Genomic DNA, 6,709 nt, shown 5'->3' on the forward strand with positions numbered 1-6,709 from the left:
GTTCTAAATAGGTACCCTTAGGTAGCTGTATGTTGCTATCTAGGTTTTTTTTTTTGGTTTCATGGTGCTTTTTACCTTTTGTGGAGGAGTTCCAAAAATCTTGCCATGTTTGGTCTATATATGTTTGCGCGAAGCTTATTGCTTCTGCAGAGCTATAGTTAAGCTTGATAGAATTTTGATCTCCTAGTTTGGGTTTTGCAACTTTGTCTGCTGTTTCGTTGCCAGAGATTCCAATGTGCGACGGTATCCACATGAGCTCGACTAATTGATGTGCTGTGGTGATATCGTCGATTAATTGGCATGCTCTGTCGAGGAATTGTTCCCTAGAGTGTGTATCGCGATTTTGGATCGATTTGATAACGCTTAGGGAATCGTTTATAATGACTGCTTTAGGTATTTGGTTGTCTTTGATCCATTGTAGTGATTCAAGTATAGCCCAGAATTCAGTGGTGTAAATGGAGCAATAGTCAGGTAATATGGATCCCGTTTGTATATTGAATTCAGGGATGACTACTGCTGCTGCTGTTCTTGGTGGGTTGTTTGTTTTTGATCCATCGGTATATATTTTAACATAGTCCGGGTATTTTTGGTTGATTTCGTTTACCAGTACAGGTTTTAGTAAGTTTTCTTGTCCTTCTTTATTGCCTAATTTGGTAGCTTCAGTGTTAATCATTGGTGGTTTTTGTAACCATGGTGATTTGTTCTGGTCTGTATTGTTTGTTTCCTGTTTTTGAGTAGAGGTATCTTTTCTCTTAGTTCAAGGATTACTTTGCCACTTGGTGTGATGGGTATGATTTTGGGTTTGAAGACAACTTTGGACTTATTTATAGCTATTTTGGTGGGATGGTTGTCTGGGTGGGTATCTAATCGAATGGGGTATCGGAGGAGCAGTTCTTGCCTACGTAATTTTAAGGGTAGTTCTCCTGTTAGTGTTTGTAGTTCTTCCCATGATGTTGAGGGGAGTGTTCCTGTACATAATAGTAAGGCTTTTCTCTGGATATTGTCAAGTTTTTGTAGTACAGGTTGCTTAGCCGAGTTATATGCTTGGCAACCGTAATCCAGTTTTGATCTAATTAGGCTTTTATATATCGTGAGGAGGGTTTCCTGGTTGGATCCCCAGTCAGTCCCTGTGATGTTCCTGAGTAAATTGAGATCTTTGTTACAATTCTGGGTGAGTTGTTCAATGTGCTGTTTCCATGTGAGGTGGTTGTCAAAGAACATTCCTAGGAATTTTACGACTGTTACGTATTTGATTAATCGATTTTGTATATAGAAGTTTGGATAGACTAGGTTGTTATTTCGTTTTGGGGTGAATATGATTGCCACAGTTTTTTCATGAGATATTTTGAAACCCCATTTGTCGGCCCATCTCCCTATGTTGTCTCGGCTCTGCTGGATTTCTTTAACTACTGTGTTATTGGCAGGATTTCCATTCCTCCATATGCCACTATCATCTGCAAATTGTGACAAGTTTATTTTTGTGGAGGCTGCATTGAGGTCAAGGTCGTTTACCATTAGGTTAAATAGTAAGGGACTTATTACACTGCCTTGCGGTGTTCCATTTTCAAGTGAAAATTCTTCCGAATGGGTGTTGCCTATTCTTGTGGTAATTTTCCGGCCTGTGAGGAAATCGCCAATCCAGTTGAACAAGCGTCCAGTTATTCCAAATTGGTTTAGTTTGGCCATTAGTCCATTGGTCCATACTAGGTTGAACGCTTTTTCTAGGTCTAAAAATACCGCTATGAGGTTGCGATCGGTTTTCCTATGTGCGTTAAAAGCGAGTTTGATGTCTGTTTCCAATCTGAGAAGTTGGTCAGTGGTGGACCGTTTGTTCCGAAAGCCACATTGATTTATGGAGAGTAGGTTATTGGTTTCTAGGTGGTGTTTTAACCTATTTGCGATTATTGTCTCCATTATTTTGCAAATATTGTTTGTAAGGGAGATGGGTCGGTACGAATTTATGTTGTTGGGATCTTTACCTAGCTTGGGGATTGGTATTACTATGGCCTGTTTCCATTTGGTGGGTAGTTGGCCTTTATCCCATATCCTATTAAAGAGTTTGATTATGGCTATTGTTATATTGATAGGTAGTTTTTTGTAGATAATGTAACCTAACTGATCCTTACCAGGGGATGTTTCGTTTTTGGATCGTAGGGCTATCTTCCATTCATGTACTGTGATGTCGCTATTTAGGTGAGATTCTTTTGTTCCTTGGTCTTGAAACATTTGAGGTTGGGTTCCCTCCATTAGTTTTTTGTGTTCTTGAAAGTTTCTGGTGTGATTATTGTTGCTACTCATGTTCGAAAAATGCTTCGCTAGGAGGTCTGCCTTATCTTTATTTGTTATGGCATTTTTAATTTTTGGGGCTGAGGTAGTTGCTTTCCCTTTGATGGCTTTTATCTTGTCCCATATTTGTTCTGAGTTTGATTTTAGACTCAGTTTAGAGCAAAAGGTTTGCCATAGATTAATTTTAGCAGTTTTTATAGTTTGTTTTAGTGCTTTTTCTTTATCTTTATATTGCTGGAAGTAGATAGAATTTTTGGTGCGTTTATATTTATTTAAGGCCCTTTTTTTGTCTTTATGTGCTATAATGCACTGTTTAGTCCACCATGGTACAGGGTTTTTATTTTGGATATTAGTTGTCTTTGGTATGCATCTGTTAGCTGCTTCTATAATTGTGTCTATTATGTTATCATAATACATGTCAATACTTGGGCTTTCTAAGTTATGTGGATTTACTCTAGCTAGTAATAACTGGAATTGGTCCCAGTCTGCCTGTTGGTACCTCCATTTAGGTGGGGTTTCGTTTGGAATGTGATGAGTTTTTGTTTGAATATTGATTGTGATGGGAAAATGGCCAATTCCTAACGTATCTTCCTGATCCACCCACCAATTTGTGATTTGAGCCAATTTTGGGGTAGTGATGGTTAGGTCTATGGCTGAGAGATTGCCATCCTCAGGGTTTAATCTAGTGTTTGACCCGTCATTTAAGATGACCAGATTGTTCTCAGTTATCCATTTTTCAACCATTTTCCATCTTTGATCTTTCTTTTTACCTCCCCATAATTCACTGTGTGCGTTGAAGTCGCCACAGATCATTAGATTGTTGTTGTTGTTATTAGTGATTGCCTTGAGTGAGATTAGGTTGGTAGTGCAGAAGGTACCCCCGGGTCGTATGCATTTATTATTTGAATGTTTGTGGTTCATATATTTATCATTACTGACATTATTTCGATGCTATTATTGATGTTTAGGTTAGGGGGTACTTCTATTACTTCATAGTAGATTAGTGTATCTATTAAAAAAATTGCTAGTCCACCCCCTTTCTGCCCCATGGGTCTGTTTTTAAAGATTCCCTGCGTATAGCCTTGTAGTTTGGGCAGGCGTTTGTGTTTTTGTGTTATGAGGGTTTCCTGTAGGCAGATTACGTCTGGTTTTACGGCCGTATTATTCAGTTTGTTCTGCAGTTCTGATAGGTTTTTAAAGATTCCTCTGCAGTTCCATTGCCAGATGGTGATTTTATTATTTTTTGTACTATTCATTTTTGACGTTGTCTTTATCTGTTAGTCTTGTGGTCCAATCAGCTAGTATGGTGAAAATGGTTTTGAGGGTTCTGATTACGCTACTGAGATCTTGCATTATGGTTCGTGTTGTTAGGTTCATTACTTCCTGTATTAATTCTGTGTTGGGGTGTGTGTTAGGTTTGGGGATGTTTTGGGTGACAGTTTTGTTTGTATCTGGAGTGTTATCAGGGTGGTCATGGTTTGTTACAATGTGGGTTGTAGTTTTTGGTTCTTTTGTTTCCTGATTCGAGGGTATGTTTTGCGGTGCAATGTTTTCCCTTCTGATTCTGCGTGGAGAGTTTTGGTGCTCATTGATTGTTTCAGAGGTAGATTTTGGTGTGTTGGGGTTATTTTACAAATAATGTTTTTAGCAGAATGGTAGGTGAGGTGTTTTTCGTTCATTAAGTCCACTATTTGTTTCTCTTTTATTGCAAATCTGCATTCTGCCGATCTAGGATAATGGTTGTCTTTACAGTTAGCACATTTTTGTTTAATTGTGTGGCATTCTCCTTTGTGTTGACCTCCGCAGTACTTACATCTTGGTTTGAATCTACATCTGAGGGCATAGTGTCCCCAGTGCAGGCATTTGGTGCAAAATCTTGGCCTATTTATGTAGTTTTCCAGCTTATGGCACACTCCTGACTGTCCTAGTTTTATTACTGAGGGTATTGGCTCGGTAGCCTCTATAACTGCTTTGTTTGTTCCTTGTCCCTTGTGATTTTTAAGACGATATACTTTGGTGGTCTGTGTTCCATTTGCTGTGAGTTTATGAAGCAGGAGTTCATTGATTATGGTATCACGGTACCAATTGTTTTTCCATATACCTCAATGCTAATGTTTTGTGAAATAAATATACTTTCTGTCCTACTTGGGCATGCATGTCACACACTGTCATATAGAACAATGCTAGATTGTCAATTTGACAATGACATAACCAGGTACTCCATTGCATTTAAGAGAGATAACTCTACTGGAACTAGACAGGGGTAAGAGTTATCTAATCACAACAAGCACATTTTCAGCCATGTGTACCATATTTTAAAAAAAATCATAAAAAATACAAAATATGATCTAGATAGAAATTAACACAAACTCACATGTTGCCAAGAGGCTCAACATTTTTTTAAGCCAAACAGAAAGTACAACTCTTACATAATGCACCAATCACAGCTAGTGTTGTTCTTTAATTCTGAATACAATGTTCCATACACCTTAAGCTCCGCCCACCTAGACTTGCGCAATTGGTACCGTTATACCTATAGCAAACCTTAATTTTTCCAATAATCTGTGAAGTAGTTCGGGACTGTATAAGTAACAAATATACTTAGTCTCACTTGTGAAAAACAGTTTGATGAGGTACTAGCCTATGTCTTATATGAATGTGTATAGAAATGTCATTGAGCTGTTTGAACTATTGTTTTCATACTTTTGCTTCACCATCAAAATCATCTTTTGAAATAAAATGAATTCTTTCAACTATGAGTTGTATCTTATTCATATCGGCACTTATTGAACTTCACATAGGTGATATGGGATAAATCACATTATGTCATATTATGTAATAACTAGGTCAAAGGTCAATGTACCAAATAGTATGTACCTGTCCTACTTCAAAATGTACAATTCACCTAAAAGAAAGGAATTTATATTTGTTTGGTAGGTGCAGAACTTAACATCAGAGACCGGTGGACATTACCCAATCTTATTATAAAGTATAAGCTTTGACCACTTTACACTGTCTGCAGATACAAGAGGTCACTAACCACCAGTCCTCACACAAAGGTCCACCTACCCATCCTCTTTGTAACACAAATAGTAAGCTTTCCTCCTTTGTAATGTGAATAAAATTGTTTCAATAAGTCAATCGGTCACCAAATATAGTAAATCACAGCTTATAAGTGGTTATGTTGGATTGGGGGGTGAAATTAGGGGAACAAAATACAGAAAAATGCCAAATATAAACACTAAGTATAGCACATCAAATGGAGTTAAAAACAGGAGGAAAGTGTTTATCTAAAAGGGAGAGGTAGCTTATGATAAAGGAATTAAAGGAGGCAAAATCAGCAATGCGAGAAATGAGAAGTGAAAGTTTGATGACCTTACCTTGGACAAATATATGGGGCAGGGCCCAACAGGTCCAAGGACAGCCCAAAGGCAACTGTGCTATAACATCCCTTACAGGTACCCAAATTTCAAGTGAAGTTGTGTTCATTTCCATCTAATATAAAAGGGTGAATAATTTAGATAATATAGATACATATAAAGTATATTTCTTCTACATAAGAATTTAATAATAATTGGCATAAGACAGAGAGAAACTTATCTCAGATCCAAGCAGAACATACCTTATCAGTTTTTAAACTTGTAAACTTTACTGTGAGAAATTATTAAATTACTTCTACTTACATTTGCATCAAGATTGAGGGCTAATATAATACTTCACAAATCTTCTCTTTATTTTCATAACCAGTCACTGAAAATGTGAGATTTTATTTCCTTGAAATGTTATGACTGGTGTAAGGGAGATAACTGAATGATATACATAAGGTGTGGTAACCTCTAATACAGTATCCATGTAATATAGATGAGTTCATTAACAACCTGTATTAACTTCATTGCAATTAAATTATCTCAAAATACATTACTGATAAAGTGAGAACCTAACATGTAGACTCCTATATTTAGTGAAGACCTCAAGAGTCATGTAATTTTAATTTCTAAGATGACGCAGCTCTTTCATATCACATAGTTCATATTTTCTACAATGCTGGCATGTAGAGTGCAGCCTTCCATAACCATGCAGATATCATCTCATGCCAATTTGGATTCTTGCGATGGGATGCAAAGTTTCAAGAACAGTGTGGATTTGAATGGAATGAATACGCACTGTGTGACTAAAATGGTTATCATTCTGTAATGTTGGACCAAACATGGAAATTCCACAAGAGCAGCTTGACAGAAAGAAATAGGATTAATTGAACGTCAATAGTAGATTATAACTGGGCTTATACAAGTGCCAATGGGAAATGCTGACTTAAGGAAACTGTTCTTGTTTGTTAGTATTCACCACTACTTCAACAAAAGGGAATGCAAGAGAACTGAACTAACTACATGAACAATTTCAAAGCAGGAAAGTGTAAAAAAAA

Source organism: Sinohyriopsis cumingii, chromosome 5, assembly GCF_028554795.1.
Source record: "Sinohyriopsis cumingii isolate HCF-2022 chromosome 5, ASM2855479v2, whole genome shotgun sequence".
Taxonomy (NCBI): Eukaryota; Metazoa; Mollusca; class Bivalvia; order Unionida; family Unionidae; genus Sinohyriopsis; species Sinohyriopsis cumingii.